At 45.5% G+C, this 17,627-nt stretch overlaps 1 long non-coding RNA gene across 1 annotated transcript; it reads right to left on the bottom strand.

Annotated features, from left to right (window-relative positions):
* Positions 1-3,697: 3,697 nt before the first annotated feature.
* LOC146753142 (uncharacterized) lies at positions 3,698-15,738 on the bottom strand. Its single transcript, XR_014940218.1, has 4 exons — positions 15,597-15,738; positions 15,151-15,284; positions 14,001-14,160; positions 3,698-3,826 (listed from the first exon to the last, which is right to left on the bottom strand). It is a non-coding gene; the product is annotated as an uncharacterized LOC146753142 (long non-coding RNA).
* Between the last annotated feature and the right edge of the window lie 1,889 nt (positions 15,739-17,627).

Genomic DNA, 17,627 nt, shown 5'->3' with positions numbered 1-17,627 from the left:
AAGAGCTGATATCAAATGCTGTAATTCTGTTGAAGCTAACAGGATACTGATGTGTCACTACGACAGTTTTCCAATGTTTCTGTGGTCCTCATTAATCTGATCAGCACTCAGAATGATGCAGAAATCACTGCACATGGGCTCCTCCATGAACCCTGCTCTACAACTTAATCTCTGCCATAGGATGTTGTGTCCTCATTTGGCCATGCAACAGCAAGTGTGTTATTTGTCCAGAGAAAGTTCTGGATTTCAAAACACAGGCAGCTTTCCTATTGCCTTTCCTATTTCCTACTTGGAGCACAATGTCAGGCAGATGACAATAGAAACCTGATAGGGTTTGCATGCATTTTTCTGGAGATTTAGGCTGCGATCTCTTGCCATTCAGCAACTATTCATCTCTCAGAATGAAGTGACTGTTCACAAGATGGTTACAGTTCCACTTATGTGTCCTACAGGAAGAAGGACAAAGCCAGAAGTGTCCCTTTAATTTCAGCAACAGTAAAGACAGAAGGGAGCCACAGCACAACTACTCACAAAGAGTCTGAGATTCAACAGAGAAAGTCTTACAAGTGCACTGAGGCCATAAAGAGCTGAACAGTAGAAATCATTTAATCCTCAGTGCTGCATTTTATCCACAACATTGGCCCTTCAACAGCCCAGAACCCTTCAGGTGCATTTCCAGAGCTGATTACTGCTGTTCCAGGCAAGTAATCTGCAGACACGCAGGTGATTTGCTGGGAAGCTGTCTGCTGCTGCTGCTCTCAGACCCTGCTCCCTTTTTTGCCTTTCAGTTTCCAGAGCATCCTCTGTGCACTAAAAAACGCTCCGTGCTTCTCCTCTTGCTTTCACAGCAGCTGCTTACAGAAAGCCAGCAGTACAAGAGGCAGCAGACACAGAGGCAGCCTTTATTCTAATACTCTTGCAAAACTGGGTGCTACCTTGCAAAGGGTACAATGCATCGCAGCTCCCCTACATAAATAACTTTTTAATGCACCTGTCATTTCAGATGTCACACCAGAGACAAGGTCAGGCTCGGAGAGAAATCAGCCTGCTCCATCCTTGACCCGTCATTCATCATGGCATTTGTCCACAGCCAAGCAGCCCAGCTGGTTAACAGGGAAAAAAACCTTATCTGAGCTCTAAAAGGGTCCCATTTCTGATAGGAAGAACTTATTAATAATACTCTCTGGAAAGCAGCGGGAGTTCTGATGGACAGCTTTGCAGGGACATTTTTCAATAGAGAAGCTTAAAATCCTATAACTATGCACCAGATCAGCAGGCTGGAGGAGATGAGAGGTTAATTTTGCAGACAGCAAATGGTGACTGTTTGTAAGTTATTAGAGAGGGAAATATGCCTTCAGTGTTATGGGGATATACGAGCCTTGCCTTCACCTTTCCCCATGTATCATGCTGCGTGTCATCATAGGCACGTTAGCACGTTGTGCAGGTCCCCTCAAATCACCGGGCAATAATTAGCATTGCCAACTGCTGGTTCTTACCTCTTTTACAGGACCCAGCTCAGTTCTTAAAACACACACCCCCTGAATTCACATTAACTTCAGGAAAAGATTCCTGGGTCCTGTGGAGTTAAGAATAAAAAGTATAAAAGCTTTAAAAATGGCAGCTTTGTTCCTAATGCAGATAACTGCAGGCTTACGACAGCCTCAGAGGCTTCTGGCATTGGTGTCAGGGTTTGTGATTTGGGGGTGTGTGAGAGCAAGGAGAGAATGAGAAAAGGGAAAAGAGAAAGCAGGGGTAGATTCACAGTAGCTTAAAGAGCACTGACTGTGTGCTCGACAGCTCACTGACCTCGTTGGAGCGCCAAATGCAGGGCACAGGAGCCACATGGATTGGGTACGGACTCAGGCTGACCTCTGAAATCTGCACTCACAGCATTTTATGAGCTGATTGTTGTTAGACCCACAGACTAAGGCAGTTCATGGGCTCAAGAACACAGAAGCAAGTTCCCACGGCCTAAAGTTTCCAAATTGCATAGTAAAGGCTCATGTATGAGCTATTAAGCCATCGCAGCTCTAGAGTTTTCCACTTAGTTCAGCTTTATTTTGTTGCAAGCTGAATTAAACTGCTATATTACATTAGCAGATGTACCCCTAAGGAGCACTGCAGACCCTACCTATGGCTCAAAGAACAACACTGGGCTGGTTGGTGTCTGCTCTATCTGCCTTCTATCAGCTCTAGCATGGCTTCTGATATGGATATAGAAACTGTATTTTGAGATACAGCACGACCATCTTTACTTAATGTCTACTTAATCTCTACCATGTCTACTTAAGACACCTGGTATGGGGATGTCACCTGAACTGGTGTTGCTCATATGCCTTCTGTTCTCCTTACTTAAACAAATTCTCACCTTGCCAATGCAGTGCAGTTATTCAGACTACGGCTGGGATTTTCAGATCCCAAACTCCTCATGGATGGTGCTGGCTGTACATACAGTCTCCTTTGAAACCCAGGGCCATGCACAAAGCCCTGCCTCACTTTCAGCAGAGCCACCCTCGCCCTCCAGCTCTTGCTATCCCCAATCTTTCCCCATTCCTCAGCTCAGCTCCCATCATCGCTCTCCCTGTGCCGACTCAGCGTCTCCCTTAGGGTGACAGCTATTTTATCACCTACAACAAGAAATGCTGAGCCTGTTGTGCAGGCAAAACATTTGCAAAGGGGCAGGGGGTACACAGAAAGCAGTAGGAAATTGATAAGGGTTGTAAAGTGGCTTTATAAAAATGCTGACAAGCCTGCTCAGGGCACAGAGCACCTGCACCTCTGCCCCCGGCAGCGCTTCCTTCAGATGCTCCTATTGTTTTCATTACTATTTGTGACTTGATCATTAATAAATTACTATTACTTTTTTTTTTTTTTTTTTTTTTTTTTTCCTGTTGGCTCCAGCCACCAAGGGAGCCAGCAGGTGCACCACTTTTACAATTAGCCCTCTGTAATGCATGGTTGGCAAGAAAAGTTGTCTGCAAGCTGCAGACTTTACCAACTGCTCGATGGCAGCATCTAGAGGACAGTGTGCAGGAAAGCACCTTCATGTGGCAGCTCACACAGCCAGAGGGGTTCAGACTCAAAATTGGGGTCCTGCTTGTGAAGGTGAGTGGTAGAGGCAGGGGAAGAATGTACACAGGCCATCTATGGGGTAATGAGATCACAGTAAGTCTTACTGAAACCATTATTTCCATCATCTAAGATACGTTCCTGGTTAGAGGCAGCAGTGCAACTCATTAAACAGGAATCTGACTGATTAAACTGTTTTGGTTTGAGGAGGGGAAGTTTAGCAGTGAAATCAGAAAGTTGCTTCTCTCCATCTGCAGATTGTGCTCACTCACAGGCAGGGCTCTGGCTTTTCAGATCAGTGCTGTTCTCTGCGTTTGTGTTGGTAAAATTATGGTTGTAACAAATTCCCTTTGTGAAAGAATATCATTCCCTCAAATACCACCATCACTGCATTGTCCTGTCCAGCAGCAGCTAAGTGGCACAGGCTGGGTGTTGTTTCAGTTCAGCCACATCAGGGATGATCAGCACAAGGAGTGTGCAGAGCTGTTGTGTAGTTTTTCCCCCCAAAAAAGACAGTGCAAAGCAGAAAGCAGAAACCATTTGGTGATACCTATACAAGGCAAATGAAAAGTGAAAAATCCATTGCAAAGTAAATGACCACAGACCACAGATCAGGCATGTAGCCAGCAATCCAGGGAAGCTGTGTATCTTTGTCTCTGAGACAGTTTTCTTCCAGTCCCAATGAACTCAGGTGTTTCACGTAGTTCTGATGGGAAAGCATGTTCCTCTCTTGGAGGAAGTCAGCTGGAACATGAAACTAATAAAGAAAGAGAAAAGAAAAAATATATATATTTAAGATGACATGCTGCTGAAAATCACCAGACTCAGAGCTTGCATTGAGCAGAGCAGGTTCCATTGATGCTGCTCTTCTGCCTTTTATAGCAGCTGTAGAGGGTGCTCCAGAGAAGAACAAAGCAGCAACCCTGTGACAATCTGCCCCTTTTACTGCTGCAGGCACAGATCCAATCTGGGGACTGATTCATGCTTTGAATCATAAGATTAGAAGTCTTCTCCAGTATTTCCTTCCATAGAAGGAAATCGAACATCTCATAAGTGGCTTCCAAACAAGCATCCAGATTCCTTGCATCCTGCTAATGTGAACTGGACGTTAAACCAGCAGCCAAACAAAAAGACTGATTTGCTTTTCTCACACTACTTAATACCAGAATCAAAATGCATAAAATCAAAAACATTTCATAAGAACGTCTTCATTTGCAGACTCAAGTCACTATGAATTGATCATAACAAATACAGGAGACATTGAAAGCTCCTCTCCTGTGGCTCTCAAGGTCCAAACCTCTAATCTTGGTCACTGCATTTTCAGGCCACTGCAACCCAACAGGCACTTCTAAAAGAGCAGGAAAAAACCTAACAGGAGAATGCTGTCATGTCAATAGCTTTTCTAGTGAGTGTAATGAATACAGACAACACAAGAGTACTTTGATAGAGGAATCCCATCTGTGTCTAACCAGTAAATCCATGCCGCGCAGTTTGCGTTCAGTGCAACCTGTTTCCTTCCTGAGAAAACAGAACACCAGGAGACTTTGAGGTAGAGAATTTAAGGCAGAACCAGTTGGTACAGCCTTATTCAGGATAAATATGAAAGCTCAAGGCAGATTCTCTTGCCCCTACTGTAATATATGCTATAAGTTAAGATCTACATGTATATCCAATCGCATTTGTGAAGGTAGGGAGGGGAAAAAAATCACCGTGTAGTTAGACACAATTAAATGAGTTACATAAAGGGCACATCTTTAAAAAAAAAAAAGTCTGAAAACTTTGAAACTGAAGTGGAATGGAATAGCAGCATGAAATGTCAGAGCTGAGTTAAATCCCAGCTTCAGAATCAGTCCTCGATCCAGCCAGAATAGGTCACCCAGCCTTCATCCTGCCAAATTTACACTGTTTGTTGAAGTATGCAACTCAAAAAGTTAGAACCAAAAGCTGTCCCTCTCCACTGCAGCTCAAACACACCATTCTCCCTACTGAAAAACTGCCAGCGTTTTCTGTTTTCTCTTGTTCCCTTCCAGATTTATTCTTTCCATGCCCAGCTGTGAGCAGGGCAGTGAGCAGGGGGTCGGGGCTGTGCAGGCTTCATGGGGCAGCCCGGGCACTAGCTCCTGTATGCCTTGTGCAGACCCCATACCATGAAGCCATTAGAATTCCTCCTGCAAGCAGCATGCTGAGTCCCTTAGCTCCTTCCTTTCACTTGACCTGAACTATAGATTCTGCTGGTTGTGAGCTCAATCACTGTCCTCCCCAGGTCTGCTATTAAACCTTGGCTCTAAGAAACCAAGAAATTAATCTCTGGTGCCCAACTTTTCGCAGCCCAGCGTGCTCTACAGCAGCTATGCACAACCTCTGATCCCCAACTGCACGGCCTCATCCATAAACAAAGGTACCTTGTGGAGACTGGTGAACCCAGCTGATCCCTCACTAATATCTCCTGGAGCAAGCAGAGCACAAAGCCTTTCAGCTTGGAAGTTTTGCATTCTCTTACTATTGGATTAAGAAATAAAACAAATTAAACAAGACCCTCACATCCCTACGGTCTTCATTTTCTACAGCACACCCATTGCAACGGGTGAAAAGCATTGCTTTTGCCAGTTACCAGACAGAGTGTTAGTGGGTGAGACAATGCCATGCATCCCTCTGCACTGCAGACCCAGCGTGGCACTGGGGCAGCACAGTGAGGAACAAAGCCACTGTGCATTTGTTAATCTGTCATTCACACTGACAGCTGTGGGTACACGCTGAGAGCCACGGGCAGGGGACAGCCACCAAACCACAGCCAGCAGCACTATCAGAGCAGAGCTGAAGCACTGGGACCTCAGGCCTGTCTGCAGTAATTTTCTTTTGCTGATAGTTACAAGGATTGCTGCAATATAAATTCCGCATGGAGTGCTGAGAAAGGAACGAGGCCCCGCTGCACCAAGCGCGGTGTTAGATAGGAAGAGATGACCATGTAAATAAATGGGGCACAAAGGAAGTATTTTTCCCAATTTTACAGGTGAGGAACCATGGCTAAAAGCCATAAATCAGTTTTATTGAGGGGATACAGGGTATTTACAGGAGAAATAAGAACTGAGCCTCAAATCCTTATCCACTGCTCAGTCCCATTTTGTTCCTTTTCTGCTTTGAGGGCCAACAAAGCCCACCAGAACCAACCTTCGCGTCTGCCCATACAGGATGAAAACTACCTGTGCTCCTCCAAACTACCCACCATTTGCATGGGCAGTTCACCTGCAATAAGCACTAACCCTGAGCACTGATGCAGGCTGCTTTGGCACAGCAAACTACTCACTGTGTGATCAATGCAGGCGAATATTTACTACCCCTTTATTTTTTTTTCCTAAGTGCAAACAATAGAAGAGCTCCCTCCATTCTGCAACGCTCTCTTCTCCATATAAGCCATTCAGCATTCACCAATGCAATATTTTGTCATTTCAATAATCACCAGTTTATCTTTCCCCATTTTCATGGTTTCTCTGGAGACCTCTCCCCTCTCACCAGGCATTAAAGCACAAGCGGTAGATTTGGTATTTGCCACAAGTAAGGAAACAAAAGCCTTCACGATGGGAGAGAAAGAAAGCATTGGGAACCCTGCTGGGACAGCTCCACTCCCATGTGCTTCTTTCCCCTCCAAGTTTCTGCCTCCCCTCTTGCTCTGAACCAACTGCTTATATGGCAGTGCTCTGACCCGAGGGTGCAGTGGCAGAAACAATAACCCAAGTTATACTTTTTTTCAAGTCAAACATCAATTGTGCTTACAAGGCAAAAATCATCAGTTCCTTTTCCTTCTGCCTTTATACTCAGAAATTCCAGACAGAGAACTCACTGCCTTCCCTTGTCACCCCTGTACTGCACAGCGGTACTTCTTGCAGTGGGGCTGCAGGTCTCCAGCAAAGACTGAATTCCAGCAATGAGATGCCAGCCTCAAAGGGCAGTTGCAAACCCAGAAGGGAAAAGAGACATGAGATCACCAGCAGAACTACTTGTGCAGTGCTGTGGTTTCACCATCTAAAGAGCAGCCCCTCAGTAAACTCATTCCTTTTGAGGTCTTTGTCCTACGAGTCTCCCTCCTTGTAGCTCCCAGCCAAAAGCGCATGGAGCCATGACTGTCTCCATTGCAGAACCACTGTCCGCAATATTCCCACTCAATAATCTTTGTCGCAGACTTGAGACTATTTTTGGAAGCTTTAAAAATATCTAAGGGGCACCTTTTTATTCAGACACAGCATCTTTTTATGTTTAATAGGGATTTGAAGAAGAAGAAAAAAAAAATCTGCTTAGCATCAACATGCCTTTCTATTAAAAATAAAACAGCTGAGTAAGCAAGATGACTTGGACAGGAGAAAATTCTATTTATAGAAATGTTTACTATGGTTATCACAGGGCGATAGGGATGACTGTGAACCACAGGCTCTGCTGACAAGTGGTGATGAACCAGTCACAGGAGGAGGCCACACAACAGAGGAGGACTCAACAGCTTCCTAGGTCACACATAGATAGGGACATTGGTGTGTGTCCTGGAGCACGATAACGATGAGCCCTGAAGGAACCCAAGGAGGTTGTGGCAATCAAGGCCAGGCTGGATGTGGCTCTGGGCAGCCTGGTCTGGTGCTTGGCGACCCTGCACATAGCAGGGGGGTTAAAACTAGATGAGCATTTTGGGCCTTTTCAACCCCAGCCCATTCTGTGATTCTGTGAACACACTCAGAATCACCACATGCTCTTCTCCAAATTCAGAAAGCTCAGGAGCTGCAAGAAGGAGTATGAATTCCTGAATAATACTGCCTCTCTCTTGTATTTTAAGCAGCCAACTAACAGAAAACTATTTGTGCTGCTTTACCTGCAGGTATGGCTATGGCAGGGAAGGACAACTGAGGAGCTCTGCAAGGAACTCACTTTCTTGGGAGCATCCACTGTTCCTGTGCAGCAGACTAAGCCTTCTCCATTCTGCATCCAAAATTAGGGATGTCAGAGGAGAACTGAGTCAGATCAGTTGGATTCTCTTCCAGGCCCTGCCACCAGCTCACTATGTGACCTTGCACAAGTCACTTCATCTGTTTGTGCTGAAAGCGTCTCATCTGCAAAACTATATTTACCTTTGTTAGAAAATGCACTCATTTATAGACATAGAACGATGAACATGAGCCAAATACTGCTGCCATCTTGCTCCTCCTGGCTCTCCATCTTTTTTTGACTGCATCATTAGGTGGTTTTCCCACCCTTAATAATCAGGGCTGCTTTTAATGGCCTGAGTGTTTTTTCTCCAGGTGTTTTTTTTTTATGGCATCTATATAAGACAATCCAAGGAAACTACAGAATCATCTCTCCAAATTTCTCATCATGTCATTCTGCCAAAAACAACAGAAATATTTGCAAGCAGGTTGGATTCAGAGCCTTCCAGAAAGGTCCCTGTGTCTCACCTGCACCACCACGTCCCTCCTCTGCTGCTCAGGAGTTCTTACACGCAGCCACATTGCTCTCCATGGAGTTCTTGAAATGGTCCTCCTATATTTCTCTGAAAAATGACCATTCCCTTAAAATACGGCACCTCCTCTCATGGCACACTGCGATGTGACTCAACAGCACCAGAGTCGCAACTCATATTTCCACAGGGTGCCAGCATCTCAGCATCAAAGTGCTGCTGGCTCTGGACTATCATCTGCGCCGTAATTAAATTGAATCCACTCCTTGGCTTGGCTTTATCCCTGAACAATACCAGCGTTTGAGTAATACATTCTCAGGGCACTAATACATCACCTGGGCGATCCCTGTCCATGATGTATTGGCGCAATACATCAGACTGCACTCCCGCTATAAGGATCTATGGGCATCATACATCAAGGTGAGGCTGAGTAGTGATGTATGGCTCAGAAGATGGTACCGTGCAGCAGTGGACCAGGCCAGGACCAAGAGGATAAAGGTTGGCATGGCCGTTAGCCGATTTCCCTGTGTTATAATGCTGGCACTGACCCAGTATCTAACTTTAGCCCCTTATTTATTTATCCCAAAGCAACCTACCATTGGAAGCGCCTATCCTCGGACGCATCATTCTCACAGAGGTCTCAGGGGACTGCTGGTACACAATTAGCAGGAGTGTATTCTCAGCTTGATGTGGGGGGTTTTTAGCCCATTAACACTAATGGCAGCTGCAGCACCAGAGCTCCGTATATCACAGAAGACACGGACACATGCACACACTTAGCTCTGTGCAAATCTCACCCATTCAAGAGGCACCTGAAGATTATTGGGAATAAAATAACCACAGAAAATTGATGGAAGCAACCACTTCATTGTTTTCCAATAATTACTTTCAAATATATAAAAATTAAACATTTAAAACGTAGAAACACAAACCCACCCCAGCACACGGAGGCAAAGCCTTGGCCAGCCTGTAGGACATGAGGGGCATTGCAGAGCTCATAGCAAAGCATTGCTGGAATGCCTGAAGGCATTATCAGCTGGGGGAATGCTGCTTTAACCCACTGAGGCAGGAAGGAGGCAAAGAAGCATTTGCTGACAAAGTCCTTCCCTTCACCCCTCATTTTACAAACAGCAAAATAAAATTAAAGTATAGAGCAATATAAGCCTCAGTGGAGACAGTTGGAGATGTTTGCTCAGGAGAAAAATGGCAGAGAATAACCCTAAATGAGCCCCAAACACAGCTCTTAGTAAGAACCCAAGGGAGATGCCCTTGCCATGGCTATATGCCATGCATCACTGGAGCCTGCACCTGGGCACAGTCTTCCAGTGCTTTGGACAGCAATGTCCTGGGGAGCAAAGGTGGCTAAAACCAATCTCTGTGCTCCATACAGAGTCACTCGAGGTCTCACATAAAGCAGACTTATTGCCCCCATGAAAGAAATAATAGATCTAATAAAATACTTATATCCCGGCCAACATCTCTGCCCAGCCTGGTGAGCCCCCAGGGGTAGCGAGTGGACAAAGCCAACTTACAATGTGTCCTCCTATCCCTCCAGCCCTGCAGCATGCAACTGCTGCCCCCAGAGACCACCACAAGGAGACCATCCTCACAACACACAGACGTGAGGCTGTCATGGCCAGGGCTGATGCAATTTGGGCACATCCCTCCCCTGCCCTGTCACCCAGCTGCCTGGTTGGCAGCACGTGAACCCATGCTTTGTATCTGCACGAAGAGTTCAAGGCTGGCAGTCCTTAATAATATAAGCACAGCTGCTTCCCTCCACAACTCCCCTCAAATCAAGCAGCCAAGATAGCTTTCTGAATGAACGAGCTATCTTAAGGCACTGAGTGAAATAATTTCTCAGATGCTCAATCTAGTTTTTGAAACAATCTGGAAACGACATTCTCATTAATTATACACCACGTATCTGGAAAATGACAGCGCTACTGAGCTGACAGTGACAAGGAATCAGAAAATAGCTTGTGCAGGTGGAACAAGTCATGGACAAACCTTCGTGTCTATATGGAGGGGATGGACAGAGCTGTGAGGGGCAGCACTGCAGGTGCCTAGAGACCATTTGTGCAGCAGAGCCACAGTGAGCAGTGGGTGATTTCACCCTCCTGGCACTCACAGAGGGAACTTCAAGCAGTGTTTCCCCTTTAAAAACCAAGACAAGCTCAGCCTGGACAATCATTCATATTTGCTTACTCCTTGAGCTTTGGTGCAGTGATTGCTTGCTGGGCTGGGAGCCTCCCAGCCATGTCATAGACCAAGAGGAAAGTCAGAGGTCTTCCCTGGGCTGAGTCCTGAGCAAGTCAACGGGAAGTAAATATAAACCATAAGCACTGAAGTAAGTGAAAATAAACTGTTTGGTGCATGCTTATACAACGACAGAAGTCTTTGCAAATTCATAAAATGGAGAACATGAAAAGCAGCAAATCCTTTTTAAAACAGGAAGGAAGTCAGGTAGGTGAGCAGGAAAAACAGCCCAGTAGTTAATGTGCTAATGTAGGACCTGGAAACCTGAGTTTACAGGCCTGCAGTGGGCCCATAAACTTCTACATGCTATCACTGAAACTGGAGAACCACACTCCATTACCCCCAAAACTCAGGAACTGCTTATAAGAACTTCAGGAATTGGGTTAAATCTCACCAAAAAGGGAAAACATGCCTGTTCGACGGAAGCCAACAGCAGAAGGCAGGAAAGCTCACATCACTTGAAACCACAGCTCGCAAGGAACCCAAACTGCCCAGGAGAACTGAGCCCACAGCTCCATGCAAGGCAACTGATCCCCTTCTCAGTGCACAAGAAAACAATACTCTGACCTTTAAGTAACAATTTTAGTTGTATCAAAAAACTGAAGTGACTTGAGAGCCATTTCTCTTGCTCCCTGGAATCATTTACAAGGGGATTTTTGCACCCAGGCAGAGCATGCAGGCAGGGGGCTGCACCCAGGAGCAGTCCATGCAGCCAGAGTTTGTCTTGGCAGGGAGCTGCTGGCTTCCTTTGCATACAGGGAGCAACCCGGTTCTGCTCAAGAACTGCCTGGTTTAGGAACACGCACCTCAGCAGGTTGGAGCCCTGCAGACAGGCTGCTTTCGTGAGAGAGGGCGTGAAAACAGATCAAAGTCTCAGAAGAAGTTTATTTTAAAGTATTTCCTACAGCCTGATCAGATTATGTTTTTAAAAGTTCAATTATCTTCTGATAAACTCAGCGGCCAAATTAGGAAACTAAATACAATTATTAAAGCATAAGAGAATAATTTCAGATCTGCTACAAGTGCCAATTCAAACTTAACAAGCCCACAGATCCTGGCAAGTAACTCCACACAAATCACTCAGCTTCATTTCAAACTAGAAGACCAGATGAATGCCTGGGATATGACTTACATTGATTCTCATGTTTTTAATCAAAACTTACACAGTCCTTTTAGCTGGCCAAACCCAGAACCAAGATTTTGTAGAAAGGTATTCAATTTCTCTATGGAATTGGGGGATTTGAGCAACCCTGTGCTGAGCTATCAAAGCAGTGCACAGAACTTACCTCCGGCGTGCAATGCAAAGCCTGAAAACTTGGAATAAATATTTCACATAGTGCAGCATTTTGCAGAGCAATCTTTAATCCAGATGCTATCCCAGCAGCTGGGCTGATCTCCTCAACAACTTCAGTACAGTTCTGTTGTGGTCTTTTTTTCCTGAAGAGAACTTCTAAACTCACATCTCGTTGGCCAGTAATTCTGAATTCCCATTCACCAAGTGACCAGCAATGCACCCTGCCATTATACCATATAGCCACGCTCACTTGGGAGCATGGCAGCTGATGTCCCACAGCACACACACATTCATCAGAAGGGAGATGCCCACAGCTGAGGTTATCAAGAGTGGAAACTTCAGTATGCAACAGTGCTGCAGGTGAAGTTTCATCAGACACATTTAACCTTACATATTGTTGCATTTTCTCTCTTCCTGTAGGCAGCGTGGGCTCCTGGACATCACACATCAGTGGCACTAATGAGGAGAAGTGCTGACCACCAGTCAAGAGAAAACGATACCTAACACACCATCTCAGTCTGTAGATTACTGATACCATCATGTTTAAAGGGCAAAGGCCAAAAAGCACGAGCACAGGACCCTTGCCTTTAATAGGGTTGCCATATATACCCAAAACAAAACATACTTTTAAGCTGCCTGCATTTATAAACTCTTGAGGCCCATATTTGAAGGAAAGGGAAAACCTTCCATGCTGACAACTCCTCCCAGCAAGTTACAGAAAGGAGGTATTTAGGGGAGAACATGAATTCCAGCCCCTGATGGAAAAACACACTCCTCTTGCAGCGATTTCTGTTGTTGTATTTTTGTATGGGGGTTAAAAAAGGTTTGATTTTGCAGTTTAGCATGTTGAGGCCTCTCAGTGCTCGCTGTCGGAGGGTGCCGATTACCCAGCTTCATTCATCAAAGTGTCACTTTTCTGACAGCCATTAATAAATATACTGCCAGAGCCCCTCACACCTGGCAGCCATGGCACACTGCAACGCACCGCTAACCTAATTTGCTAATTGCTGCTTTCCCCATTAATTTTAGTCCTGTCTTGTTTGGTGTTGACATGGAGGGAAAAAGAAAGAAGAGTGGGGAAAAAGAAGCAGGCAAGAAAGTAAGCTTTGGGAGTTTTCTGATTATTTCTTCACTTGTTCTTCCCCCTCCATCACCATTTACTTGGGGGTATCAGCTTCCTTTTTATCCTTGCCCTTTCTGAGAGGGCTGGCAGCAATGGCAATTTGGGCACTGTGGTGTGAGGGCTTAACAAGCTGCACACCATGTGTTACCCACATACAAGCCCAGACTCTGGCACTGTGTTTCTCTCAGCCCCCCACCCTGAGCTCCCAGCCTATGGCTGCACAACAGTGGGGCTTGGGGTGCTCTGTCCCCCAGACATCATCGGTCTCAGCACTTCACACCTGCCAAAATCCCTACTCTGTTAATTAAATTCCCATCCACTCTCAAGCGAACATCACTCAGTTCCATTAATCATATGATTTTTCTGATAAATATCCTCTTTAAGGCCCAGGTACAGACCAAGTCCTTTGTGACTAAGCTGGACTGAAACGCAGGTCTCCAGCCGAGGTCAATTTAGACAAGGAGTACCAGACCCATCAAGCCTTCAGGCAGTGATGAATTATTGTTGCAGCGCTAGTAAAAGTCTCCCTGCAGGACACTCACCAAGCTGTTGTACTTGGACCACACATTGGGGTCCATATGCTCCAAAGCTTTTCCTTGCCTGATTAGGTCTAGTGATGGCTGCCCGCACCCACTGCTCCAGCTCTGCCTCCCCTTCTCAGGAACAGTGCTCAATCACTGGGGGCACAGAGGCTCCCTGGGCTCTGCACAGCCATCACTTGGCCACAAAGCTTGGTTAAGGACACAGACACCTGTGTTCTGCAGAGCTTTCCAGATCATTAATTCTTTTCTCCAATTAATGCAAGAAAAGGGTGCACTTACCCCACAGGTAAGGCCTGTGTGCATGCTCCTGTCCCCTCAGCCAGGCAGCTTGGGTCCATCTTTCTTGGTAAACAGAGCTTCCCACTGCCAAGACACTCAGACCACAACCACACAACATGAGGAATGGTCCTCTCAGTCTGGGACAGCATCCACTGCCAACCTGTGCCAAATACAAGAATTTTGGATGCTTCCTTAGCATTGGGAGGAAAGGAATGAAGGTGGCCAAGTTCCACCTTAAGTGGGTGATTGCAGTCTGCTAAACCCACAACAAATAACCGAGTCTCAAACACAATCCAAACACAGGGCATGTTTTAAAATTGCTTGCAACGAGACACTAGTAGATATGAGCATGAGAGGTTTTGCTGCTTCTGAGCAGACTTTGGTGCAAAACACATGTTTTTCCCTAAAAGAAGCAGAAGGTTTAAACAGTTTTAAATTGGATAATACTACAAGAAGGCTCAGACTGTTTTGAAATGATGAGCTGGTAAGAAAACCCTTCTTTGAATCAGGATTATTACAATGATATTAGAGGATTAGCACAGGTCTGGGAGCAGGATTCAAGCAAACCTGCCAATTCTGGACATTGGACATTTTGACTGCCTTTGAACCCTTTAGCTATTCTGACAGTTAAAACTGTGCTGCCATGGCACAGCCCTGCTCCCAGCACTTACACCCACAGCTCTCCCTAAGCCACAGGTGAGATCTGTTTGTATTTCCTTTAGCACAGAAGGGCCAGGCTGGCACACACTCACCTTTATGGCTCGTTGCTACTCTGCCAGGAGCAGGACCCACAGGCCAAGCCTTCCAGGAGCCTTATAAGTCAAACACACTGTCCTGTTCCAAGTGGAGTTAAACAGGCCCAGTAAAAAGTAACAGCACTTCAGCTTTTAGCCAAAAGCCTCCATTCACGGCCCTTTAAAGTTAAATTTACTGCCTCCATTTAGCAACATCCCTGTGAAACTCCCTCCTGGTTCAGAACAAAACCTCTGTGCAGTTCAGCTGCGCTGTGGCAAACAAAACATTTCATCCTAGGGATCCAGCCATGCATCTGTCTGCCTTTATTCAGATCTCTGTGTCTCTTTATTCCCTTCGGTTTTCAACAGCTCCAAGCAACCAGATAGCACAGCTCGTCCTGCTCCCCACTGCTCACCTTTCTGCTATGGCTGAAGAGCTGATCACAAGGAGGAAAGCCACCAACATGTCTTTTTCCCCTGTGACAGAAGTGGATGCAGCTTTATTGAGCTTCTTGGGCTGCGTCTTCCACCACAGGCAGATCAAGAAAAACTACACAGGGCAGAGAATGAGTAAAATGATCAATGCTCTGCCCTGGAGTATGATAACTCCCATTTTTCAGGAGTCAAGGTTAGCTCAGGGCTTTAGCTGCTCTGCAGGATCAGCCCTGCCCTTTGAAGAACCAATTCATTCCCTTGCACGAGGCTCACTGTGCCCTGACCCATCACACCACTGCATGTGCCACATGCTTTCTGCACACACACAGCCTTCGTGCTGAAGCCAAAAAGCAAGAAAGCAAGAAAAAAGTTTAGAGCATTTCCTAACAAAAGAGAAAATAAGGGAAAACATTCTGTTGAAAAATACCAGGTCAAATGGAGAAGGGAGTCCTTTCATCTTCCATGCTCTGGGTTGGTTTTATTACACTGCGAAGCCATTTTACTGAATTAGTATCGTAATCATGGCAGGATAATGGGGGTATGGAGCACTGCAGCACAAGCCAGATCCCTCAGCTGGTACAAACCAGCATGGCTCCATTAACTTCAGTGGAGCCAATTTATATCAGCTGAGGATCTGCCCTTTAGTTTTTACTACAGGAAAGCCAGACTACAAATGGGAGAAACCTATATTAAAAACAAATATCTTCAATCACAGCAGGAAGAATGTAGAAAATATTGGCTGAGTCAACTTTTATAGCAATGTTTTCTTTCTCTCCCAAGTGCTCAATTTTGAACACTCCCCTATAAAATTTTCCAAGCCTGGAGCAACTTTCCTCTTTCCTTTGGTTAAAGCCCACCTCACCTGATGGAGGCAACAAGGCTCTGGAGATGCTCAAGTCCTTTCCAGAGCAAAGTAGGGCTTAGGGAACTGGTAGCATCCCTGCACTGAGCCATCTCAGAGCTCCAGCCTGCCAGCAGGGCAGTTGTGAAAATGGAGATTGGGCCACAAACATCTGCTCTTCTTGGGAAGCGTGACCCCTTCCCACAAGGAGAAGGTTACTCCAACAGCCCCCTTTAGGAATGCCACTGGGTCCCTCAAATGAAAGCGCACAGAAGAGCTCAGGGCCCCTCAGCAGCCTTGCAGCAAGCACCTTTTGTTCAAAGCCCAGAGCTGTTAATTAAAGGATGGTGATTAATGATTAAACTCCACGTGGTTCCCATCTCAGGCTTAAAAAGTCCTCAGGATGCTGACTTTGCTGCAGGTTTCATTGTGAAGTTCTGGGATGTGAGGGGCTATTTATAGAGAAGTCCATCAGAGCACTGAAAGGAGGTGCTCCTTCCGCATAATTAAGAAGAAAAAGAAAAAAAAATACAATTTCCAAAAAGCATAAAGGTCAAATATTTAGATGAGGTAAATAAGCGATCTGCCTGTATGAGCTGCAGCCAGAAACAAGAGACTATTTCTGTGTGTGCTTTCCCCAGCTGGGCACGTTCAGTTCTTGGACTCGGGTTTCTACAGGCAAATATTCTCCTCTCCCAGGGAGTTCAGAATTCATTGTCCATAAAGATCATGGATCCTCATGCCATATTGCATTCATGAATAACGAATACAAAGGATTTCTACATGCAGGATCTGATGCGTGGATAAGGGCAGCATTTATCCATCCTGCTCACACCCTGGCCTCTCTGCACCCAGCTCAGCCTGAGTGGCACAGGCTGTGGAAATGAAAGCTGGAGATCTCTGAGTTCTACATTGTTGTGGATTAATGTTTTTGGAAGCTTTGAAAACTGACTGAAGTTTAAATTATTTTAAGACACTGGTAATATAAATAATCTGGGTTCCTAGCTTTTGGTCCTTGCTGACCCATGACAGGCCAGGTTTCTTTCCTGATTATAAACTCTTTCTCTGACCGCATTCTATTAAAGAAGGTTGGTTTTTCCTATGAACGTTTGGAACAAACCTCTCTTCTTACAGAAATGTATATACTAGAACTCTTCCCAAAACTAATAGCTCCTCATGGCACTGAATAGCTGAGTACCATACCAAGTCATACAAATGTTTTCACAGCTCCTCGTTTGCTTCAGCTCAGCAACCCACAAAATCTAGGAAATGATGGTTGGAAGGGCCCTCTGATCCCACCTGCTGCTCCATACTGTTGCCAGCATTAGGCTATGGTTTTAGTTCCATAAATAAGATGGGCCGCTTTGTCCTGTGCTATACCCATTCAGTTATTTCTTAACCAAAGGCAGCTGTGCTGCTCAAGCATGATTTGCCCTTCATAAACCCATGCTGATTTTTCAGATTCTCACCTTGTTACTTCAAACCCACGGGTCTGAAATTCACCTTTGGGTGGATTCTCTCGGACCCATACATTCAAATACATCTGACTTCTCTGACAAGCCCCTGAACGCCCATTCCTCCACTTTTGGCTGCCCTTTTCCTTCCCATGATGGTTTT

The sequence above is a fragment of the Coturnix japonica genome, unplaced genomic scaffold, assembly GCF_054131305.1.
Source record: "Coturnix japonica strain WE unplaced genomic scaffold, WE-NBRP24 Scf039, whole genome shotgun sequence".
Classification (NCBI taxonomy): Eukaryota; Metazoa; Chordata; class Aves; order Galliformes; family Phasianidae; genus Coturnix; species Coturnix japonica.
The sequence above is the reverse complement of the archived record's forward strand: the minus strand, read 5'-3'. Positions and strand labels throughout refer to the sequence as shown.